General features: G+C 41.4%; 1 protein-coding gene across 7 annotated transcripts in view; it reads left to right on the top strand.

Annotated features, from left to right (window-relative positions):
* cacna1c (calcium channel, voltage-dependent, L type, alpha 1C subunit) overlaps positions 1 to 26958 on the top strand; it is a 218103-nt gene that overhangs the window by 22021 nt on the left and 169124 nt on the right. The gene's annotated exons all lie outside the window — the stretch shown is intronic.

Below are 26958 nucleotides of genomic sequence, written 5' to 3' on the forward strand. Positions count from 1 at the left end.
CCCTGACGTCATCCTTTTACTGTTTATGACAGTCAACAATGTCAGCGCACGTCACGGCTGTCATTTTGTCTTCACTTCAAGAAACACATTAACTCCAACCAACATGAAAATGCCAGGAATTTAAAATAAGAAGGGGCTTTTTATAGTCTGTTGAAACACAGCAGTGTGGTTTGCGAAATGATGTGCCTAAAGTTCCCGAGAACTCGCCTCAAACTATTGCCTATAGCATCAAATATTTATGGGAACAAAACACTCAGCGATATGATATCATTATTTATGAAACATTTGTGTGCCGCACTCATTCATCACCGTTTAGATTATGCAGTGTAACCACCTTTTTCAGTATTATTGTGTTATTTTCATTTAATTCTACTTGTCAGTAACCCCTCAGTAGTCAGTAAATTAGCTCAATTTCTTTTGGTATTACTGTTTTTTGGGGTATTGTTTGGCATTATTGGATAGGACAATATTAGAAGGAAAATACGTGGATAGTAAGACAGAATGGTTCCAGAAAACTGAACCATTTGGCATGTAGGTCACCTGTTCAACCAAGTGAACTATAGTTTTCCAAAGAGCTACTAATTGATGATTGGTTCATGGCCTTCACCAATGAACCCAGATGACAAATCGCAGCAGAAATCTGTCAAGTCAAATAACAAAGTGTTCAGTTTTGGCTCAGCCATACAGATTCTAATAGCTTATTGCAATAACAAATGCAATGAAATACTTTAAGTTTTGACAGCCTTTAAAGAAACAGAAGTGTCCATGATGTGTTGCAAATGTGCACATTTGATGTTGAGATTATTTCAGTTGCTATACTTCACATTTATGACTATCATAATCTAATCAAATGGAGTGACATGTCGACTAGTTTCTTTCTGTTTAACAAAGCAACTATATTTGTAAATAACATCCATGTTTTCATTTCACATGCTGTATTTCTCCTATTCTGACACCCGGTGACAAGTTTAACTACGGCTTGCCAGATCACACCCAACTTTGACCTATGTTACACTTGAGTGCACCAGCATGAAGTGTCAACTGTTCACACTCGCATTGAAGGAAGGACTTATGCCGTGTGCATCTGCAGTATAAGAGCAGTCTTTCCCTGTTTCCAGCTGAGTGTTCAGACGTGAGGCCGAGCTGTGTAATCTGCAGGAATGATGAAACCACTGTCCACATTAGAGATTCTGACCCTGCATGCTCAAATATACACTGATCACATATGTGTGTGCCAGCAGTGGTCCCGACTGTGTTATGCAGGCATGCACTCGTGATTCACCAGACATAAAACACACCAGCCCTTTATCATTTATTTTCCTTAAGGCCAATTTAAGAAGGTGGGGCCTTAGCAGGAGGAAAAGAATTAAAGAAAGAGAATGTTTAAGATAGAATAATGGTACAGAAGGCACAGATCCACGAATTTCTGCAGCATGTTAGATTTTTGAGTTTGTTTTTCTATAGTCAAACCAGTGAATCCAGTTTTGCTACATTTTTCTTCTTTCAAATTGAATTAATTGAATTAATGATTCCAGTTGTTCACGAGTGTCCCAGCAAAAAACAAAGCATTTGGTTAAAATGAAGATTTGGAGTAAGGTCTCTTTTTCCCCAACAAGCTGCTAGTGATTTTCCATTATTCAATCAGTGCATTGCAGCAAATTGAATTTTATGCTATAATGTGTTCCTCTATTATTAGCTCCTACTGATATAAGAAAAAGTACATCACCCTTTAGAATGCATACTCGAATAAATGCTTATTTATTCATTCGTTCGAGTATGCATCTTGCAGATATGCTTGTTGCTGGGCATGTTTGACTCTCAGGAAGTGAGCCATAAAAACATAGAGGATTTGCACTCATGTGTTTTTGTCACGCTCCCAGTTCCAGAAAGTCTAGTTAGTCAGGCCTCTGGTGGGCTTGTCATAGGTGAAAAGCTGCCCTAAAGAGAAGCTGTCACCATGGGCATCTACACGTAAACACACACTTTCCTCTGTGAGTGCATCACCCCGCTTGGTGGCGGCACCCAGACAAGACAGATAAACCTAAGAGTGGTGTGATGCAAGTCTTTGTGTGTATTTGCATGTATATGTGTTTACCTGCCTCTGGGTGTTTGTAGATGTGCATTTTTTTTCTTTTCCTTTTTGTTTTTTTGGTCGTGGGCCAAAAGCTGTCAGATCACTTCTTGCAGCTAAGAGTCACAGGTGACAAAAGCCTGTTGTGTAGCCCGGGGCACAAAATTCACTCTTTTACTTTTTCTATTATGCAGCAAGACTGGCAAAGGTTAAGTAACACCTCAGCTTGGAAGCGCAAAGGGCTGTTGGTTGACAGAGGTCATCTTGTTCTAAACAACACCTCCAGGATGCAAAACCCAACAATTCTAATCATTTTGCCAAGTTTAAAGCAACATACTATGAAGAGGTAGGAAATGAATTATCTAAGACTGCCATAAGTTCTTAGAACAGCACAACGTTAAGTCAAGCGAGGTCGCCTATGAACATGTCTGTGAAAACATCTTGAAACTGCTTTCGATTTTCTTTCACCAAGCACTGAATGTATCAGAAAAGTCACGGGAAACCAGAAAAATATATAATTTTTTGGTTAAGTCAGTATTTTGTCAGTACGGATAAAGAGAGAGATTGTTGTACGTATACAGTGCTCTTCTATTGTATTTAGCACTCAAAGCGCTGTCCTTCTTCCTTCTTCATCATGTCCTTCTTCTTCGTCATTCACCCAAGTGCTGTTTTCTGTGCATATGTGCTTTTAACCTAACATTCACACACACTCAGACTCGAAAGGATGCATAAGGGGCAACTTGGGATTCAGTATCTTCTTGTCTGTGAAGGTTCTCAGTCATCCTGGTCATCGTAGTCTAAGGAGCTTGGAAAGAAAAGTGTCTGGACTTCTTTAAGTTGCTTGAAGACGTTTCACCTTTCATCTTCAGAACTGAAGAAGCTTCTCGGATGAGAGGTGAAACATCTTCAAGCAACTTAAAGAAGTCCAGACGCTTTTCTTTCCATTCTTTGACATGGAGACTAGAGAAACTGGGGATTGAATAACCAACCTTCTGATTGGTAGATAGCCCACTCTACCTTTAGATTTATGGAAAATACACTATTAAGACATGCAGTCTCAAATTTAATGGAGCAGTTTATTTATATATTTTTGAATGGCCACAAAGTCATGGCGCTTTGAGGGCTAAGGTAAAAAAAAATTTAACGTTTCAATGAAAGCAGCAGCAGTAGTAGTTTGACTTTTAGTCCTTGGCCACATTGAGTTCTCGTGATCTCTAAACACTTAAAATGATAAAAAACGCCTTCTCTCTGAGGACCGAGAAGACATTATATTATAACTGGTCACACACTGACAGTAAAAAAGAGTTGCCCTTTTAAGCCTCTGTTGATGCTGGTTTATAGTGTTTTTTAAAGAAATGTCTTATATGAGACTTGTCATTAGCAAATGCACTGGTTACTGTACTGAAAACATGCATCACCCAAGTAGATTTCTTAAAATAAAAAAAAAACAGGGTTTATTATCCGTGCATGAATTCACATCTGTGTTCTTGATTTTATCCTTTCTGTTTATTTATATTCTGTTACTTTATTCCAGTTATTTTGTCGAGTCGCCAGTGACTCTGTTCTTTTCATCAACTCTCTCTGCAGAGATTAGGGTAGGGTTGGAGAGGATGAAACTAAGGTTAGAAGGCGAATCTTGAGAAAATCCTGCAACAATTCGTCTCTCTTTCTCTCTTCTTTCACACTCCAGTGGGCCCTCTATTTTATTTAGTGGTTTCATCCCATCATTCTATCTTTCTTGTGCCACTTGTGTGTGTGTGTGTGTGTGTGTGTGTCCCCGTTCCCCCTCGACTCTTTTTCATATATAAGACAAGGGTAAGGTGTTCTGGTATGAAATGATCCAACTATATAGGCCATAAGAGTGTCCTTGACTTTCTATGTGTGTAAAAGAGAAGAAGCTGTTATGTGTGTGTGTGTCCTGCCATCCCATCTATCTAGGCCAGTCTTGATGTGTGTGCTCTATGGACCACTTCCCCACAGACCACTGTATGTGTGTGTGAGAGAGTGTGTGTATTACAGAGAGACAGAGAGCAGTCCACTTCCCAAAAGACCAGACTCACTTTCACACTCTGGAGTTATAATGGCAAAAACAGGCTTGTTACATGACTCCTTTTACAGTGTATCCATGCATATGCACGTGGACTTCCATCTCCAGAGATTAAAAAACAAACAAACAAACAAACAAACAAAAAACCCAGGTCCAGCATAGTTCGAGGTTTTAAATGGCTGGTTTAACTGTTGAGGATTTTTGGCAAATCTTTTCTGTCATAGATGCGTATGTTTTTTCAAAGGTTTTAGTTATGTAGGTTGGTTGAGATGTTTATTGCTTCTGGAATCAAAATTGATGGCGACCTGTCTTTTTCCTGGCTAATGTTTGCTAAGATTAGCTTTTCTAGCTTTCCTTCTAATAGGGATTACTTTCTAGCTGCTGAATGTAGCATAATCCTGTTTTGATAGTTTAAGCCGCTAATTAGTGTTACCTTTCCATTTTATCTACATTACAATGTAACCACCATCTAGATAAAATGGTAGCATAAATGTAGATAAAATGGTAGCATGTAGCATAGCTAAGTAACAGCTGGCTGGCTAATGTTAGCTTGTTTCCTTGCTGCTGTAATGGAGCAACGTACTGTCTTGGTGAAGCTGTTCTTTAGCTAAATTGTAAAATTTCTTCACCAGGTTTCATGAATCACATATATTTCATGAAAGAATATTAATTTTATGATAAATGGATAAGTACGTAGCCCAGCGGTCCCCAACCTTTTTTGCGCCATGGATCAGTTTATGTCCGACAATATTTTCACGGACTGGCCTTTAAGGTGTCCCGGATAAATACAACAAAATAAAACCAGTACTGGTACCAAAAAAAGAAGATTTATTCATAACACGTGAGAAAAGACCCAGGGAAACTGAGTTAACAATAAAAACAATAAAAAAATAATAATGCTAAAACCGAGAAAAACCCAGAAAACCATGAATTTCACACCCAAGCTTCAACTCTTGCGGACCAGTACCAAACAACTCACGGACCTGTACTGGTCCGTGGCCCAGGGGTTGGGGACCGCTAACGTGGCCTATATACATTTTTCTGCTCTGAGTTAGCCAACAATAAATGTTGTAACTGTATAAATCCCAGAAAGAAAAATCTGTTCATCTGGACTTTGTATTTTCAGTTGGAGAAAATGCAATGTCCAGATGAACATAATCAGCTTTCTGGGATTTCCTTTCCGGGATGACTGAACGTGCCTCACATCTTTAGCTAATGATTGCTTTCCACAGTAGAGGTTTAAAGAGCAATTCAAGGCAGGGTTGGTTGACTGATTAGCATGAATGTAGCCCTTCACTGTCAAAAGATTGACATTTAGGTATGCAATAGACACACTAGCTTGTCAGTGGCAGTGGAACCTATTACCACATGTTGTTTAAAAAAAAAGCAAGAAGGGAATGGTCAAAAAGCAATTAGCCGTTCTTACTAATGGGTGACGTCACAATGCCTATGTCCATCTTTTTATACAGTCTATGGTCTCATCTCTCAAGTAAAAAGATCCTCGCTGTTGTTTCCTTAATGTTCATGTCATTAATAGCAACGGAAGTGCAAGGCGTACTTTGTCATTTTGAATATTCTTGGAAATGAATGAGCTATTTCACACTTGCCCATCATGTATTTTGTTTACCATAGACAAAAAACATATCCTAGTAGGCAATCCCAGTCACAAGAACTCACAGAGAATGCAAAACGACTTAACATTCTCCTTGCAAAAATGGATTCAACAAATTGATTCTACATGTGTGTGCCTGTGATTTATTCCAAAGTCACTGAGTATGGAACACACACTCCATTTTAGACAGCCGAGGGGAGATAGTGGGCATGGCAGTAGTTCAGATGTTAGTGTAGCTATTCGTCTTTCTCCCTCTCTTCTCTTACATTCCTCTCTTCTTCTTCTTTTTTTCATCTCGTCTCCTCACCTTTTACCTCCCCTCTTTCATGTCCGCTTTGCATCTGTGATTAGTATTCCAGATCAATATGTCCCAGAGAAAGAGAAAGAGAGGGAGAAAGAGAGGAGATGATGGGGAGCTTTTTTGGGGATTGGCTTGGCGCCTGTAGTGATGTCATCAGAATAGGAGGCGCGACATCGCCTGTCTGTTGTCATGTCAACCGAAAGAGATTCTCATAAAGCGAGATAGATGGATAAAAGGAGGAATAAGGAGAGCGTTTGTAAGGTGTGTCTTTGCCTGTGAAAGCACTGATTTACCTCAGTGTACACCTCAGACCGTGTGCCATTGCTCTTTAATGTCTGCAAGTGTAGCTCCCTTCGATGGTTTCAGCAAAATGTCATAGCTGGTCCTTTGCGTGCATGCGTCTAGGTTGCAGTGTGATAAAGTTGATGATTAACGACATTACCTCAGTGTGGCAGACGGGTAACCATGGCGACACCGCATTAAACAAACACTGTGCTCCAACAGGGACACACAGGGAGAGAGAGGGTAAGAGGCAAGGAGAGAGGGTGCAGGAGAGATGGATCAGATGGGGAAGAAAAAAAGGAGAAGAATAGCGAGATGCTTTTCGTTTTTGTCTTATTTTTCTTGCTGATTCATTGCGATTGTATTGTTGTAACATCCTGGGACCTTGATTGGTACCCACAAGTGGAGGTCAGACTCCCGCCTCAGACCTTTAAAGGGTCACTTCAGCTATACACTGTATAATGAATTGCCACTCTTCCAGGAAAGAATGACATAACTGCTTTTCTATTTGTTACGGGAACTGTTTCATGGTCACTCATGTACTGAGTGATTCAATATCTTTGGTTTCTGAAAGCTGTTAGAAACCACATATGATTTAAAGCAATTTCCTCTGGTCTGTATCCATTCTCCATCCTTCCTAACACCTTTTCTCCTTTCTGCTTTGCTTCCTCTTGGGTTAGCAGCATTGTACTCAACTTCACTTGGCTTTTTGTTTCTTTGCCACCCCCACCATTACCACCCAGCCCTTACCCCTTTCCACTCTCATGTCCCTTCTCTCTCCTCCTCCAGCTACTGTGAACTCTCCTGCTTCCGTCTCCCTAGTCTTCGCTAATGAAGCAAAGATCTGCTTGGGGCCATTTTCCTCTCTATCAATATTCTATGCCAGTTATCAGGGTTCGGTTAATAACAGTGACACAGGAAACCATGTCCCACTGCTAACCCCCCACACGTATGTAGTCACGGTAACAAGGTAATATGTACAACAACCAGCATATGGGCATAAGAGACAGATATTTGGGTGACTGGTAAGAGCGATGATGATAATTCACACGTAAGTTCTCGTCAGTATTTTGTAGCTCCGTAATTAGATCATGCATGTGGGAATTTGTGAAAATATGCTTAATACTCTGACTTCTACTGAGAAAGTGTCAAGAGACTATTACAACATGCAGTCATGTGACCCACCAGTGGTAACATGAGCACTAGTTAGCGACAGTTTGCTGTGGGTTTGACTCAATCTACATTAAATTTAGTCCAGCATGAAAGGATTGGTAATTATTGAGTTTGTAGTGTTTCTACAAATCTCTCCATCACATTAATTTTCTTAACCAGTTATGCAACCAAAGTCACTGGAGCTTAGGGTTCAAACTAGACAGGTCCCCAGCCTATCACAGGGCTAACACAGAGAGACAGAGAACAATCCACACTCACAAGTAACCTACGGCCAATTTAGTATTGCTAATTAACCTGACATGAATGTTTTGGGACTGTGGGAGGAAACTGGAACACCTGGAAAAAGCCCACACAGGCAAACAGAGACCATACAGGCTCTACACAGTAAGACATCGGCCAGCAGCTTTGAACCCAGAAACTTCTTGCCCAGAAACGACAGTGTTAACCCTTGTAGGCCGTACTTTACATTAGAATTTGCTCAGTGAGAAAAACAATTGTTGGAGGTGTTGCAGCATAATTTGGAAACCACTTCCCCCCTGAAGCCTTTCTGTTTGCAGTTACACATTGGTAAAGATATTAGACATCTATGTCGTCATCATCGTCGTCATCATGTTTTCCCTCTAAGCACATTTCACTTGGCCTTGGGGTGCTCCAGACTGAATATATGATCCAGCAGTTGCATAAACTTGACTCAATCCATCATTTTAGTTCTTACAAAATAGCACCTGCTTCTGGGAATCACTATTTTCCAGTCATACAAATATATTACAGATGTGTTTCAATTTTATCCTGTACTTGTTTCCTGGATATCTTAAAACTGCAGTTAATATCACCCTCTGCTTGTGTGTTCAGTTCCTTATCCTTTCTATGATTAGCTTGACTCTGGGCATTCTTCCGTTCAAAAGCTCAGGAGAAGTATTTTTCTAAGAAAATCATAACAGAAAAATTTCTATCTCCATGTGAGATATGATACATTTAAAACATAGATTAAAGAACATTATTTTTGATACCTGATATTGCTGTTCTCTTTCGTAAAAGTACATGATGTGTGCTTGTTAGACTATCTACTGCTTTTATCAATCGCATGTGTGCATCAGTCTTAATATTACATTCCCCTTAACACTACACACCCTGTGTGTTGTCAGTCACTGGGTGGAATATTTAAATGGTGAACTAATATCCAGTGCTTCTATATGCTAATGTTCCCCCAGAATAGCATTGGCTGTGTAGGTACTACCACTGAGCAGCTTTGAGCTTCCCCATAATTTTCTTCAGCTCAACTCCAACAACAGCCCAGTGTAGCAGCACAGTAATAAATGCAAATTTTCTCCACATTTAACTTATGCTAATGCTAATTATTACAAGTGCTAACAGCTCAACATAACAGCAGGTTGTTGAGTGTTAATGATGCTGGATGTCGCAGCACAGTAAGGCTGATTGGAGCACAGATGTTGAGGAACTTGGTAGAGTGGTTCATAAGGTGTTTTGCTGAGGTGGGTTGGGACCTAAGAGAGAGAGTGAGAAAGAGAGGGCGAGAGAAAAAAAAAATCAATTATACATTTTTAGATGCTAGATCATTGGAGTAATGGTCTTTGAAGCATCCTCACCATGGGATCTCAAATTAAGTTTGGCTAAATATGGTTGAGTCTCACTGTAGGAGTCAGCTGCAGTAAAACAAGCACATAATTTGCGATAAGCTGCAACAAGTGCGATGCTTTGATTAGGATCAGACCATGAAAGGAAGTCCCGTTCACTTCATGTCAACAAGCATGCCCCCTACTTACAATAATATTTGCCAACTGCACATTACTCATGCAGACAGTCATACAGAAGAGGTTTGTTCCCTTTAAACTAAAGCTCGTTTTCTATTTTAAATACATGCATTTGTGAAATTTGGATTTTATTTGATATACGGATGGACTTCCGGAAGTCAGAAATGAAAACAGGAGGCCCTGATTCCTGTTTTAGGCACTGCCTTAAATAATTTAAATGGTTCCTGTTTTAGATTGTAGTTGGGCCTCGCTAATTCTGTTAGATATGCATTCCAACTTATAAAACGGAAATATTACACTCTAAATTGAAAATGAATTACTGTATCATGTCTGTCATTGTTCATATATTCATATTTTTTGTGTGTTTCGTCAACAGCAGTTGTTATGACAGAGTCTAGACCAGGGGTGGGCAATCTCAGTTCACGAGGGCCGGTGTCCTGCAGGTTTTAGATGTGTCCTCGAACCAACACAGCTGATTTAAATGGCTAAATTAGCTCCTCAACATGTCCTGAAGTTCTCCAGAGGCCTGGTAACGAGCTAATCATGTGATTCAGGTGTGTTGACCCAAGGTGAGATCTAAAACCTGCAGGGACACCGGCCCTCGTGGACTGAGATTGCCCACCCCTGGTCTAGAGTTTCGGTGTTTGGCAGTTTTAGAAAGGCAATACCAATCGAGTCCCACAGTCTGAGCCAGCTGCTTTTTGACTGCTCAATCTGATAGGCTTGACTGATAGCAAGTTTCCAGTGAACACACACACACACACACACACACACAGGCTAACACTAGGGGTGAGCACATGCATGCACACACGGCGATGTACTGTCCTGTCACACACAACTGCCCTCTGGGAAGCAAAATGTAAATAAGCATTGTAATCCACCACCACCACCACCACCACCACCTCATCGTTCTCTCACACACATACAGACATACGCAAATACCAGAGAGCAAACAACATCTGCAGCATCTGGCCACTCAAAGCTTTGATCTGGGGTCACATCCGAGCCATTCTGAAAAAAGAAAAAATTTGACAGTCATCTGCCTTCACTCGTGTATTGTTTGTTCTCCAAAACAAACCTCACAAGGAGCATGGGCTTTTTGAAAAAAACCCAAAAAAAACAAGTTGTACAAAGTCAGCACTTGCTGTACATGTTGTTGCAACCTCATAGTGTACACGCATGCACCTCTTTCCTCCTCACTCGCTCTGTCTTATTTACATGGCACTCCGCTTTTTTTTTCTTTGCGGTCTAAGTTTATGTCCATCTCCTATTTTAAAGTTTTTATGTGTGTGTGTGCATACCTCTGTGCAAGAGAGAGTGTACCTCTATGTTGGGCATCTGGTGGCTATCAGAGTTAATCACCCAAGCTTCCTACGACTGGCTGTGTCACACAAACTGACTTGAACACACACAATGAGACACACACAACTTTTATTGGAACATGACAGCGCATTAGACGGTGTTGGAAAGAAATACTGACAGCCTAGCAGTGGCCAAAATGGAGGGGGGGATGGGACAAGAAAGGGAAGAATGAAGGATAGGCAGAGGGAGGGAATGAAGGTGGAGAAGCAGGAAGAAAGGTTCCAGGATGTGTGAAACGGGCTATCGCACAAAAATAGGAGGACTTGATAATGACACAGCTGTACAGCTTAAATGGATGTGAAAGAGAGGTGTGAAGTGGCCTGACAGCAAAAGCAGTATTCGTTTAGTGTGTGTGGAGGCAGGTGAATGAGTCAGGAGAAACACACATGAAAACAAAAACATCAGACTGCCCACAACAGAGTGATATCTGTTCTTCTCGTGAATTCATCTCTGAATAAGTGAAAAATTTAGACCGAATGCATTTCATCATTGCTCATCTTCTGATAGAATTGTGATATAAAAGAAGGTGGTGGGGTCTGTAAGCACAGGTCAGAGTCAAAGTCACATCTAGCAGCCTTAGAGCTGCTGTATAATATCACAAGTTCTGTGATTTGGTCAAAGACTTTTCATGGTCAGGGTCAGCAGTAATTTGCAGGGCTGAGTCAGAGCAGGGCCTCCCTGTCAGGAAGGACAGGTCAGAGCCTGGAAATGATAAATCCACTTAGGAATGTAAGACAGGGAGAGCAAGGCAGGCAATTCTTCTCTGTTCTTTTCCACTAACGCCCTCTTGTTATGGGTAGCTTTAGAACTGAGATATATTACTGCCATTATGAAGTCAGAAAGGCTTTAAATTGCAGGCCTGTGTAGTTTTATTATTTTAATGGTTGTTAATTGTTTTCTTTTCAGTGAAATACAAATTCTTATGCCCCATGTTTGCTATTTGTTGGGCTCTTTTACTTTGTTAAGGCTTTGACTCACACTTTCCATTATTGATTAGCAACATTTTTGCCCGTGCTGTGAGCAAGGCCAAGTGGCGCCATGCTGCTCCATCCACCAGAGCAGTTGTCATCCTGTGTAAGGACAGCCGTATTCCATCTTAACTCCTTAATGTCAAGTGGACAAGGTTGGGACACCTGACATTCTTTGTGTGTCTGCCATTCTTTCTCACTCTGTATGTTTCTGTGTGACCATGTCTTCTTCTTGACCTATATCCGCGCTGCTCAAGTCCTTCGTTCATTCTACATACACCGCATGCAAACTTTATACACGTTGCCAGCATTTGGCCGAGTTTGGACACTGGTTATTCACTTATAGTAAATAATATAGTTCAATAAAATGGCATACACTTCATGAAAAGCACTTTGTCGTGGACAGTAATATCTAAACTAGCACTCTGACCTTTCTAATACAGCACAAAATGACAGGAAATGATGTGTAGTCAATTTGCTCCACTGTTTGTTCTTATGAGACTGGATGCTTTTATTGGTTAGTTAGCATAGACGTCACCTCTTCCTCCTATTTGTGGTATGGATGCTTTTGTGTGCATGTGATGGGTGTGTCCTGTAATTGCTAGATTAAAGATTTCATCGTTTTAGGGGGAAATTTGTGTGTTTTAAAATGTTCCTATTTATTGACACCATTTAGAGCATTGTGGTGATTGGCAGCATTGCCTCACAGCAAGAAAGTCCTGGGTTTGAATCTAGTATGAGGCCTTTCGATGTTGAGTTTGCATGTTTTCTCTGGGTACTCTACCTTCTTCTCACAGTCCAAAGACATTGGGCTACGACAACTGGCAATTGGCAATAGGTGTGAATGTGAATGGTTAAATGACTGTCTGTGTTTGCCCTGCAAAAGATTGGCAACCTACCTAAGGTGTACCCTACCTATCACCCCATAACAGCTGGGATAGCCTCCAGCCCACCCTGTGAAGGAGATGATTGGATGGAAATGTATTGTTAATGTTCTCTATTTCTCATTGAAAATGTTTTTTTTTTCCTTTTTCTTTTTTTAATAAATATTGTTGTTCAAAGATACCTTACTTGATAACCAAAAAATCTATTTGGCACTGACAGAGAAAATCTGGAATTATTATCATTTTCTCTGTAAACACAGAAGTCGTGCTTGTACTGTTCTAGAAATAAACAGGCATAAAGGCGCAGTCAGAAATAGTGACATCATGGGAGGGAATCCATAATATGCACAATATGGAGGGAAAATTGGTGCCACTACTTAGTGTCTGCTGTTATATCATCCCTATACACACACACACACACACACACACACACACACACACGAGTCATGCCACTTCCTCCTGGGATGAGTGCGAGCAACTGTGCAAGCAGTGCAGTTGTAGTAAATCAGAACTTTCTCCTAACAGAAAAAGTGCAACTGAGAAACGTGGCATTGAGTGTCTGTGCTCTGGAAACCTGCGCACTCAAAGAATGGACCGAGTGTTTGCATTTGCTTGTTTTCTTCTCCACATTGTATTTACTGTTATTGGTCTTATTAATAATTAACTCCCCTTTAAAAATAACAAAAAACACCGCTTCCGTCATCCCTTTGTTCATTGTACCAAGATTATTGTTGGAGTTGTCTTATGATTCTCCTCTCTGAGCGTGCTCACTCGCATCGCTTTGATTGGGTGGAGAGAGAAACACCATAGCAACAGCCAGCTGATGGATTAAAGCTGTAATTGGGGAGAGAAAGTCACTGTGATTACACACGCACACACAAACACACACACACACGCACGCACACATATAGACATACACAGTGTCACTTGATTAAACAGACAGCGGAAGCCGGAAGAAAACTTACTTTCTCTCTCTGTGCGACACTGTTATCATTTATGTTCCCGCACATACAAACACACATGCACTCAATCAGGCTGTCACTCTCTCCCACTGCACTGTAGGAGCCAAACATGGAGGCTTCTCCCATGGCTACCACTGTTAGTATTAACGAAGCATAGACGCAGAGTTTTCCCCATTCCCCCTCCATCATCTGTGTTAATCAGCGCCGTGTGGAGCCACTCCACTTTCATTACTGCTTGATTAATCCATTAATTATAAAGACATCTCTGTTAGATTATCACGGAAAAATATGAATGTGCGTCTCTGTTTGTGTGAGCACATGTGCTTTGTGTTTTTGCACATGTAGTTGGGTTTTTCTTAACTAAAGCCGTGCAGAATACACTATTATGCGAATGTGGATGTACTCTGTGGAGGACTAATAGAAAGTGCAGGCAGAGCTAGCCGTGCATTGCAAATTACTACACCCGGGCTTCTCGTTCTTGAAGGTGACATTCAGCTTCATGTAGTTCACCTGAAACGGTGTGTGTGTGTGTGTGTGTGTGTGTGTATGTGATGGCGTGTTATCTCTGTCTCCACTTTAGCTTTGAAGTCTCCGCACAAATAAGAAGACCTGCAGCGCCTTGATTTGTGAGGGCTGTTTCTTGATGCTTACTTGGAAAATGATTCTGCTTGCGGTCTGCAGCCTTAGGAGAAACTGATGAAAATATTAATGCATGTCGGAGTTGAAAGCGTTCTTTAGAATCAGTCATTCGTTAGCATGATATTTATTTGAGGTTTTTATTTAGAATCTCGCCACAGCTGGCATTTGTAATCCTTTTTCCCCCCCTCGCATGTATCCATTTTTAATGGATGCTTAATGGGTTTCATGCATTTTCCGTAATTTCTTTGTCATTTCTGGAGGTAATGCTCCTTGAATAAAGGTTCTCGTGTTCCACTGTGAACTTTCAGTGCTCCATATTCAGCTTTTCAACTTTTCAAAAGTGCAGGCCGAGGATTCTTTCTTTGTCCAATAATTGAACCAGCAGAATAATCAGCCTTTCCATTTTCTGCGGCTTATCTGTGTGTGGGTAACAGCCACAGCAGCAGCATAGTTTTCACAACATTCTCCTCAGCCGTGTCCTCCTGAAATACTGGGCAGACACTTGGGGTGTGGGGTACACGTGTCTATTTGCACAATTTATGCACCAAGATGAAGATAATTTAGACTTCTTTTGTGTTTACTTTGATGGAGTAGCTCATAGCACAGAGTGTGCCACCTAAAATCCAAGCTGACTCATGTACTTATTACTCATTGCTTGAATTTTTTCAGTGTTTTGATGCTTTATTCCTATACAGTAAAATATTTAAGAGGAAAATATTGTGCTCTTTACTTGATTATATTTACCTGACAACTTAAGTACCAACATTAATTGAACAAAGAGCTCTTAAAATATTTAATAATCCTTTGTTAGACCGAATAATGTACACATTCTATCGTTCCAGGCAAATTAGTGAATTCCTGCTTATTGAGAATTTAGAAGTTAGACTGTTGGTTGCACAAAGCAGCATGGTGTCATTCTGAGCTCTGACACTATTTTATACCCACCTTTTAGTTGGGTATAGAGACTTGCTTGAACCACTTGCGCTTCAGCCAGGGTTGGAAAACTAAACATAGCAAACAAGTGAACTGTTTTACTCCTGCTTCATCTTTTCTGATGCCCAGAGCATCGTCAGTTAGCTTATAGTGAAGGAGGAGGATGTAGCATCCCTCTCTAGCTGACACAATCTAACACCAACCTCCATGGAGTGGCACTCAGAAGGCATCTCATATCCCATACTCCCCCTCCACACTTAGGTTGTGCTTGCATTCCATATTGGCTTGACTCCAAGATGCTTGATCGCCACCACTTTTATCAGCAAGTATAGATCGCGACCCACCATTTTTCCAGTCAAGCCATGCCTTCAGGCTCGGACATAGTAACTCTAACCTTGTCACCTGCTCTATAAACTGCTAAGGAGTATCTCCAAAACAAGGATGACCTAATTTGGAATAAAAATTTGACCGTGTCTTGTCTGGATGTGCATTAGAACAGATCAGCCAACAGATTATATGAAACAGCGAGGAAAGGAATGCTAATAAATTCACGCACAGGATAGAGTCTGTCACTGCTGCACATTGTCATTGTCTCCACTTCTTGCTTTCACTCTGCCTCTTTAGTTTCTTTTTTGTCTGTTTTATCATTTTGCTTGGCTTTATTTCTTTTCATCTTTAGTTTTCACCACCCTGTTTTCTCACCCCCACCCATCCTCTCGCTCCCTCTCCCTCTCTCCTCTCACCCATCACTCTTTCTCTCTAGCGGTGGATTATTTTTGGGCTGCCTGGTTAATTTCAGAAGGGAAGTCACGCTCAGTGCCAGGGAAAGTGGAACGCATATAAAGAAGCCAAAAGACAAACAGAGACATCAAAAAGCTTCTCGTCTTTTTTTCAGCATCTCAGCAAGACACTGCATTACAGCTTTGTTTCCAATATCTGTGGGTGCATGCATGTGTGTGTGTGTGTGCGTGCGTGTGCTTGGAAAGTTTTCCATTTGTAGTTAAATTATGTCATTAAATCACCTTTTTTCTCTTTTTAAAAAAAGCTGCCCCATGATCAGTTCAAATTGCGGCATTATCGATCTTTGGGTAACTTTTTGAACCTTGAATTACCTTTAAAAATCATGTCTTACGAAAGTCTCAGGAGCTCGGTGTGGTGATCCTGTACAAACTGACAGCATCAATCCCAGAATTAAATAATCTGTCTATCAGCTGCTATGCTATTAGTCTGTTTGAGCAAGACACTCTGCCTCCACTAAATCACTGCAATTTACTTTAGACAGCAGCACCAATTAAAAGCTTCAAATGAACTGCAACAGTTTTACAGCCTCCCCAGAATTGATTTTTTTTTTTCTTTTTGCTTTGGGATGTAAGAAATACGCGTGTTTAATAATTCAAGCAGCAGTGGGCTTGATGCTGATGAATGTCGGTGATCCAGTCAACAGTTAGAGAGGTCTGAGAGCCTGAGTGGAGACACCAGATTATACCGTATTACACGCAAAGAGGATGATGGCGGTTATTAATTGAAATGCGGCTAATGGAAAGATGACATGTGTGATGCTTGAGAACACGAGCCAGTTTCGTGCGCGTGTTTTTCATCTGTCTGTGTGTGTGAGTTTATTCCCCCTGCTGTTTAATGCTAGCACTGCTTACGGCTGTGGCTCAGCGTGAGTAAGATTTACACTGTGTGCTGCGCTGACCTAGCTTATTACTGACTCCGAGGATATGTGTGTGCTTGAGTATGTGTCTGTGTGAGTGACAGCCACAGGTTACACTTTAGATGGTCTCCGTATGTAGGTGGCACATGATAGGCTTAGGGGACAATACGCTGCAGGACACACATGCACACGCGCAGACACACACACACACAGGTGTTAATATCCTCTTGGGTATGTCTGACTCATACAGTCTGCTCTCTCTCTCTCTCTTTAACTTGGTGACTCACAGAGAGGTAGATTGCCCTCAGGTGTCATGGAGTAAGATGAATAATTCACCCCAAGGACCCCTTCACCCACTTTCCTTATCTCTCTTTTTTCTATCCTTCTCTCTTTCCCTGCCCTTTCTCTCACCTCCCCTCTCGCTCACCCGGACTAGTTCTCTTTTATTTTCCTTCTTCCTTTCTCCTCCTTCTGTAATTAGTCTGTGTGTGTGTGTTCGAGAGAGAGAGAAAGAGAGGGAGGCAAGTGGTTGCATATGTTGCAGCGAATCAGTCAGAGAAAGCAGGGAGGAAGAAAGAGCTTTAAAGAATGAAGAACGTAAAGAGATAACGAAAACATCAGTGAAAGTCATCAGGCGGTAGGAGCGGGGTTTGACAGCAAAGACAGAAACAAAATAGGTGAAAATAATGAAGAGTGAAAGGTGAGAGTTAAGGGCCGTATGACGTGTGAGCAAAGCAAGTGAAGGAAGGCAGGGAAGGAATCTGGTTACCAACAAAACAAACAAACAAACAAACAAAGGAAAAAGCCCCCACACAAAAATGCACACAGTTTAGTTGCCCTGTGTTCTCCATGTCAAGATACAGGAAGGGCAAGGGTGCTATTAAATGGACTCGGTAAATTGTGTTTGGATGGCTGACAAAACACACATTTAAAGTCATACCTGGGCAGCAGTGCAGCTGGATGCATTTAGAATTCCTAAGATACACTTTTGGCTTACTGGAAGCCCTATTCTTGTCTCTGCTATGCCGGTTTTGAACTCAACAGAGCAAACAACAGAGCAGCCCCATTCATTTGAATAAGAGTGTTGCTGGCTGCGAAGCTAAGGAATTATTATGTGTTCAAGTTTTGGGTTTTTTTTGTAATAATTTCTCAATGTAATAAAAACAAAGGGTAAAATAAGAAAAATCAATGTAAACAGTGTAATTATTAGTCCAATCAGAACCACTTTAATTATCTGTGGTAATGTAGATTTCATAACATCTCTGTTCTTAGACCTCTGTACTCTTCCATACGAACAACAACAATAAGACCCTCATACTGAACAAAGCAGGCATCAATGACATGACATGATGCTCTGTGTAATATTGTCTGTTATTGGTTAAATCACTGTGAAATTACAAAATACTGCCACATTCATGCTACTCTTAACAGTTTTTTTTGTCACCAAATAACCTCATGCCTTATTTATTTATTAGCTTTAATATCCATCCTCCCATTTTTTTCTGCTTATCCGCTGCTGGGTCGCTGGGGCAACAGCCTAAGCTGAGAAGCTTCGATATCTCTCTCCCCGGCCACCTCCTCCAGCTTGTCCGGGGGAACACCAAGGCATTCCCAGGCCAACTGAAAGATATAATCTCGCCACCGTGGCGTACTCCCAGTGGGAGATGTCCAGAACAAGTCGCCCAGGAGGCATCCTTGTCACATGCCCAAACCACCTCAATTGGCTCCTTTCAACATGGAGGAGTAGCGGCTCTACTCTTAGCCCCTCCCAGATGGCCAAGCTCTTCACCCTATCTCTAATGGGGAGGCCAGCCACCCTTTGGAGAAAGCTTGTTTCTGCCGCTTGTATCTCATTGTGAGGTGAGGGATCACATAAAGACATTAAAAAACATCTAGGAGTGAAAGCCTGGAGCCAGGCTTGAGGAGGGCACCCAAGGGTGAGTGCCTGGTGGCCAAGCCTTAGTCCATGGGGCCCTGGCCGGGCACAGCCTGAAAAAGTCACATGGGCCCAACATTCTGTATTCCCACCACTTGCAGGAGTCGCCGTAGGGTCAGGTGCGGGGTGTGTTGCGTGTGTTGCGATACCAAGACTAGCAATTGGGATATGGAACATCAACTCTCTGGTGGCGAAGATATAGTTGGCTAGATATAGTCAAGGTCACCTCAACGCAAGGTTTTGACTCTGGAACCAGTCTCCCAGAGAGGGGCTGGACTCTGACTCAGTCTGAAGTTGCCCTTGGTGAGAGGCAGTGGGCTGGGGTCAAAATCTTGTAGCCCCTCGGCTCGCTGTCTGTACATTGGAGTTTTTCCCGGTGTTATATGTTTGTTCTGGACACTCAGATGAAGAGAGGTCACCACCTGGGAGTGGCAGGGGAGGAAGCTGGACAGACCTGGGGCATCCAAACATATAGCGAGGGTGTGTTGGAAATGCCTGGCAGAGGCCCACATCTGTGAGGTCTTCCAATCCCCTGTCTGACAGAGCTTTGACAACAATTCCAAGGGAGACTGGGGATGTTGAATCTGAAATGACCACGTTCAGCACCTCTATTGCTAAAGTTGCTGGGCTGAGATGCAGCTACAAGGTAGTTGGTACCTGTCATGGTGGTAACCCCCAAAAACAGATGGTGGACACTGAAGGGATAGCTTTAATATATAGTACTTCACTGTGCAAATGACTGTATGTGGAAGCGTCTTTGGTTGTCTCAGGATTTCGTCTTTGCTTTTTGCGTTTCTCCACTGCTAGAGCAGTTCATAGCTGAGTGGGAAGTGGCAGGAATGAGAATTAGCACTTCCATGTCTGAGGCCATGGTTCCCAGATAGGATGGAGTCCCCACTCTGGGTCAGGGACGAATTGCTGTCCCAAGTGGAGGATTTCAATTATCTCAGGGTCTGCAGTGGTGCATTGAGGAGAAAACAGAGCTGAGTGGTAAAGCAAAGCTGCAGATTTTCCCGCTGATTTAAATCCCTGCCTTCACCTATGATCACAAGCTCTGGGTGAATACCAAAAGCATGAGATAGAAGATTCAAGTGGAGGAAATTAGTTTGCTATGAAGGTTAGCTAGGCTCCTGGGCACCTCCTGGGTGAGGTGTTCTGGCATGTCCTACCAGGAGGAGGCCCTGGGGGGATAGGTCTATGACACGTGAGTGGAGTTTGCTGGAGGAAAATGAGGTCTAGGTTTCTCTGCTTAGTTTGTCTGTCAGTCTGGTTAGCTTGGTTGCCTGGATGGATGCATTGATGGATGATGGATGTATTGATGGATGGATAGATGAATAACTGTGTGCTGCTTTATTCTTTCCTTTGTTCTACTGTTTCATTGCAGATTATATTGCATAATCATATTAAAAGGCTTGGGGCAGGTTTGAAAAGTGGCTTGCATAGGCACAGGAAAGGTAAGGAGGCTAAAGCAGGTTAAGTAGTAGTAAATCTATTAGCTTTATCAGCTGGATGCATAGAAAGGTGTCCGTTGAGCCATAAGCTAATGTGGGTAAGCACTCAGGTCAGCTGCTATCAGCTGATTTGTTGGGAGTGGAGAACTAGCCTGACTTCATGGCCTTCCTGAACTAAGGAATGCTCTAAGTAGCATAGCATGCCACAAGAACATTCGGAAGTATGATCATTATTACTCTAGCAAACTTCACAGCTCACGTTGATGTTTTCCCATCACATACCCCTTTTTGCTGTTTTACATTCACACAGTTAAACAACATCACCATTAGAAGGTTATATTGTACTTTATTTGCATTGTGATTAACTAATGCACTATAGATATAAAATATTAGCAGGTTATAATATGTTATCATAACATATATCATATGCTAAATGCTGACATTTAGCTAATTTAAAAAACAAGAATTTATATCTGCACAAATCACCTGATTCATTTATCTGCTCTTTAATAGGTTGGCTTATGTGTTAGGGATCTGTGTTCCCATTTTGTGTCCTTAATGCATCAATAAGTTGTCAAAAATGAAAAGAAAACCAAGACAAAAATAGCTGTTTGGACAACTTAAGATTCTATTTCAGTCCGTTTCACGTTAGCTTTGAAGCTACTTGAAAAGCCTTCACTGTCATTTTCTCCTCCCTATTCACTCAAGGATCATCTGAAAACGAAAGCCTTCTTAGTCTCTCACGATCAGACCTCGGGTATTCAAAGATAAGCCCTTTACTGCAAATCGACAGGAGTAGAATGCATTGTTGTATGAAAACAACTGTTTAACTGAAGTCTAAAAGACAGAAAAAACAAGTAGAAGAAAGACAAAGTATAGATCTAGAGATGGCAGAGAAAAAACATCAGGAAAAAAGGGATTTTTACATGAAAAGTGTTTGTTCACTGCCAGCATCCATCTGTCCGGATAGTCAGTTTCCGCTTATTTGCTCATTAAGTTCATCAAGTTCACTTCCTGTTAGGCTAGGTCACATCCTCCCTGGTATGACATGATTGGGTGAATAGCTACCATACGCTCCTACTGTCTTACATGCTCTCTCTCTGTCTCTATCGCTCTCGCACACACACACACACACACACACACACACACACACACACGCACACACACACACACACACACACACGCACACACACACACACACATACACACACACACACACGCACACACACACACACACACACACACACACACACACACACACACACACAGATATCACTCTCCTTCTCATCCTTTTTCCTTTCCAAAAATACCTTTAAAACCAATTAGTGGAATTAATTTCACTTATAGCAAGTTAATTATTTTGTGATGGATTGTAAGAGGGAGGAGGCAGGAAGAAAGGGAGGAGAGGAGGACGTTGAAAAGAGCAGAGGAACCTGAGAGGAGTCCTCAGGGGGAGTGCTAAACTTAGTCTCTCTTTTTAGTCTTTCTCTCGCTCTCTGTCACTCTGCCCGTCTGTCCGTTTGTCTTTTTTCAGCCTGTCTTTCATCTGCTTTTTTCTGCCTTTTCTCTTTTTTCGTGCTCTGTCACATAGCATTTATTTGTTCACTTTCTTTGTTTGCAAATGACATATTCAGAGTCATTTTGATGAGTTCTAACTGTACAGTTTAGCTGCAGGGTAAGACTTAAACATGTGCAAATTCTAATTGAAGTATTTTTTTTTTTTTATAAAGATTTAACTTCTGGTTCCACATGGCCCACAAAATGCATAAAGATTGATTGTTTAAGTCTTAGAAGATCCATTGCTGAACAGCGGTCTTCCAAAAGTTATAATCTTGTTACTTGAGTTGGGCTACAGAGCTCAAAAATGAAGCCAAAGCAGAAGTGCAAAAAACTGAAGTTCCTTAAATGGCCACTTGGGGCTGGCTCCAAATCGGTCCCCAAAGATAGATTGCAGTCCATGCCAGATACAGCCAGTTATAGCTAGGAGCTATATGCTAAACTAACTAAACTGTACCTTTAAATTGTATTTGTGTTGTTTGTACCATTTGGAGAATTTGAAGCAATTAAATGGCAAATTATATGTCCTGTTGTGTAGTTTTATTAACAGCATGGCTAAGAAGCATGTTACTTAGCACTAATTAGCAGGTGTCTGTACAATGTACCAGCACATTCTTGGATTATCCTTGCTAATAAGGGTTGGTAGCATTAGCTACCCCTCCTATCCTCTAATGGTTAATAAGTAATTCTGATTTCAAGTAACCAACATAGTTGTAGCCATAAAGCAACTTCCATCTTTCATAGCAATAAAATAAAATACTAATCACAAAAGCATATGTGACCTAGTCTCTGTGTGTGGCACAAATTTCTTATGGTGATTTCTCATGTTATGATGGACTAGTACACGTTTATTGACATTTAGTTTAGAGGTTACAAAGCAATAGTGGGCGCTATTCATTAGTAGCATCAACCACATGCAAACACTTTTTTGTTCTGTCCCCATCTGAACCTTCCTAATACTCTCTGAGTTATACCCAACATTTCCTGGATTAAGCTCTAAGATCAGCTCATTGTTGCGCAGTGACAAAACTGGTAGGAGGTTGTCCTCTGTGTGTCCTGGATCCACTGCTTTACATTGCTCTCAAGATGATGCTAAGCAAGCTTATGCCAGTTGATTTACTGAAGCCCATGCACGAGGCAAGACAGAGCAGATAAATGTTGAGCACACAGAGGTCAGACTTCTGGCAATCTCTGCATGTAATCCTTATACAGAAGGGCAAAAAGTATCTTAAACAGAAAAGCTATTATACCATAAAGAAGACGGTGTCTAAGTCTGGGCTACCAGTTAAAGCTAGACTTACTTTGCTATTTTATGGGCTTTGCATTTTAGTGAATCATTGATCTTAATATTGTTTTATTCAGGTCTACTGAGCAGATCGTATCTACTAGGAATTAAATTTACTTCTCTTCTATTCTCTTTTCTTCTCTTCTCTTGTCGACATTAGTATAAACAGTAGTCTGTGGTTTTCCCTAATTTTCCCTACTGTCCCCTATCAACTCTATCCTAGTCTGGGAAAACTTCCAGTTGTAAATGCCACATGGCTTCCCAGTATTCCAGATAATTTTTTTTCCTGAAAGTCTAAAATTCTAGTGGAAACTCGGTCATACCATAACTTTTTTAGCTGAGGAATGCCTCCGGGAAACACTTCAGCCTGCGTGTGTTTTATTAGTTAGCCCATTACTTGAACAGGACAAACTCATGACGAGAAGAAAGAAAGAAAAAGTGCAAGAGGAGAAAGTAGTAAACTTTAGACACACACATAGACCTTCATATGTGTGCGATGGCGGCGTGATGGCACTTCAGTGTAAGAGCTTATAATGGGACTCGTTTGGTTAAGAAGAGAGGAATGCTGGAGAGAAAGAAGTCCGTTCGTAGCCAGCTATCTAATAGCTTTATGACTCAGACGCAAAGGCAGCCATGAGGTGCAGTTCTGTGCCTGTGTGTCTGTGTCTTACAGTCAAGCCTTGCACAAGCGGTAAATGAGAAGTCACTTGTTGTTTATTGAAACATCAAGCCTCCGAACCGCTTAACCACATATGCATACACAACTCATACTGACACATTGTGGTTTTTTTCTTGTACTTGAATACCATGGAAATATGGACACAGACACAAACCCAAACCCACACACACACACACACACACACACACACACACACACACACACACACACACACACATATCTTCAGGCAGGGGGTATTTCGCTTCTGCCCAACTCTCTGTGTGTGTGTTGAAAGTAGTCCAATGAGGCTCTTTCATACCAAGATGATCTGCTCACCCTGAACTGTGCTATGTGAGCTTGCACACACCCGCTTGTGTGTATGTACACATGAGACAGTGCAGTCACTGTTTATTTTAGGTACAACAGTAAGCCCCTATAATGTCAATCACTAGATTGAGGAGAAATTGGATAGATGGATGGACGGATTAAGTTTAAGCTTAGGTTGGGTTAGGATAAGGTTATGGTAATACATATAGAACTATTACCATAGCATCCAAAGAACATTAAAAAGAAATAACAAAAAGGCAACATATTGCCTGATAGTTATTAACAGTTCTTATAAAAAACAGACCTAGTATACACAATCATGTTTTTGTTAAATATTAGAGACTGATATCAGATGTCAGTCTAGAGCAGGCTATACGGGTAGTAGACAGTGTAGCAGGATGAAACACATAAGGCGAATCATTTTGACTAGTGAACCGACAACTCCATGCAGCCCTTTCAAAAGCATTATGGAATATGGTTGTAGCCACTATAAGGATACTCAAGAACTACAATTGCTGGTTTTATCAACAGAGCAGTTATCAGCTAATACTAGCCAGTTTGATTAGTGTAAAAAACTAAGTTCACCCAAGCTTCCATTGTTCCAAGGGTGCTGCTAATCAAATACACTTGTTTAATTGATCATCAGTAAGTGCGGATATCTCTATAAAAGCAGATGTTTTTGCAATTTGATGATCCAACACTGTCTGTGTATTAACAAAATGCAAAAGAGACACTTTTAGCAATGATCTGAAAGAAGGAATTCAAGCTGCGAACAAACAACTCCAAACAATTGGAAGGTTTACAGTGAGAAATGTTTTTCATAAGAAAAACAAAAAACAAAAAAAAACAACATTCAAGATAGCTGCTAATCTTCACGCAAGTAGTTGTGCCAATGAACCCTGAGTGTGATTCTCAGAGAAAGGGGAAAATAAGATGAAGTCATCTCAGACTCTACAAGCCTCAGTTTGCATGTTAAATATTAAAGTTCATGCCAGTGTAATTGGAAAAAGACTGAACAAGTATGACCTGTTTGGAAGGGTTTCCAATAAAAAGTTTTGTAACTCTAAAAAGAACATGGCAGAGCAGCTGAGGTTTGCATAGCTACATCTGAGCAAACCACAAGATTTCTGGATCAATGTCCTTTGGAAAGATGAGGCCAAAGAGTTTTTTTGCCAACCTGAAATGCTGAATTGGGATCTTAAGAGAGTGCCACAAAAATGAAATTAGGCAGTGTTTTAAGGAGAGTGGGCCAAATTCTTCCATAACCATGTCAGAGACTGATAAAGTTATACAGAAAACAAGTCATACTTGCTACTGGAGGATGGGGGGCATGGGGATTTTACACATTGCTTCTGAATTATGGCCTAATTTTTGTTAAATAAATAATGCCATGTGTTGCTTATTTCAGGTGGTATTTACCACCTAGATGTTTTTTTTATTATTATGTCCTGATAGGATATCTTTTCACCATGACTCTATGGATTTGTGTACGTGTGGTTCTGCAAATGTGTGCTTGAGGCAATGTTTCGACCGTAAAACCAGAAAACACATGATCTCAACCCTTTCAACACTCTGATTGCACAGTGGGAGGAGCCAGTTTAGTTTTCCCCCCCAAAAAAAGAGAGAGAGAAAGCAAAATGAAGAGAAAAAGGCTGAATGAGAGAAAGTGAGAAAAAGGGAAAGTTAGATGTGCGACGAAAGAAAGATGATGCTACTGGAGCACTTGAGGATGACTCATCCATAAGCTGGTGATGCCTCATGGACCGATACGCACACACAAGTACACACAAATACACACAGAATCATGCATCCTCAGACACGCATACGCTATACACAAATATTTAGTCACGTGATTGAACACACACCCAAACACCCACCCATACACACACCAGTACACCAGTCATCCATTAGTCTGAAACTGATTCAGTGAGACATGCGTGTTGGTTCAACAGCTTGTTACTAATGAGCCAAAATGGCCGCCGCCGTGCCACAGTTTCCAGGCCAGAGCAGGGAACGACGGCCCCTGGGGCAGAAAAACTGGGCGAGAGGAAGGATCAGAAGGGCTGGATTTAAATGGAGCTCATTAGCTTGTGGTAGCCATGAGAGGTCCCTGCACACTAAGGAGAAGTGCACACACACACATAACACACACACCGCGCACACACGCACACACGCCCACACACACACTCAGGCATGAATGCAAACACAGATGGATTGTCTTATACGTACATTATGGACACACACAGGCAACTATAAAAGCTTTCTGCAATTTCCAGAGAAGAGAAAAGAATTAGTTTAGAGATCAGGAGAAGAGGAAAGAAGGTAAGAATGAAAGGCAGGAAAACGGAGGGAAAGAAAGGCAGAGAAACAATCATTTTTGGTTGGATAGGACCACTGGCAGGGTGGTGAGTTTTCCAGATGGCGGAGAGACTTGCATGTGTGTGTTCGTGTGTGTGGTTTTTGCCAGTCGTACCCCCTTCCCTGCCTTCCCTGCTTGTCCACCCACTCAACATATGTCCTTCCATCCTCTCTTTCCTCCCTTCTTCTCCTCATCCCTAATCCATTTAATCATCAAATATTTTGTCGTGTCATTTCTACCAGTTCACTGAGTGAGCTGAAATATGGGTGGCACACATGTTTCTTTTGTCACAGGAAGTGCCCTTTGTGTTCCACTTGAGCTTTCTGATGTATTTATATCCATAAACACACACATACACACACTGTGCCTTTTTCACTCCGCAGCCAAACTCGCATCAAAGGGGTGTTTGATTTCTTCTTCTGCTGCCCAGGCCCCACATGTCCTAGTAGGCTGGGGGTAGAAAGAGCAGGGAGGGGCTGAGCTGTAAGCCTGGAACTCTCTGAGGCTCAGAACTATAAATCTGCAAAAACACCCAATTAGACGCTTTGCATTTGTCAGTCAAACATTTTGCTAATCTTTGTTGGAAATTTTCAATGCGAGATTTGTCATGAATCTGCTCCACTTTGCTGGGATTTTTAGAATTATACATTGATGACTGGTGAAATGCAATTAATGTAGAATAAAATGGATAGATGAATGGATATTGTCAGTCTGGTTTAGAT

Source organism: Simochromis diagramma, unplaced genomic scaffold (genome assembly GCF_900408965.1).
Source record: "Simochromis diagramma unplaced genomic scaffold, fSimDia1.1 OVJJ01000816.1, whole genome shotgun sequence".
Lineage (NCBI taxonomy): Eukaryota > Metazoa > Chordata > Actinopteri > Cichliformes > Cichlidae > Simochromis > Simochromis diagramma.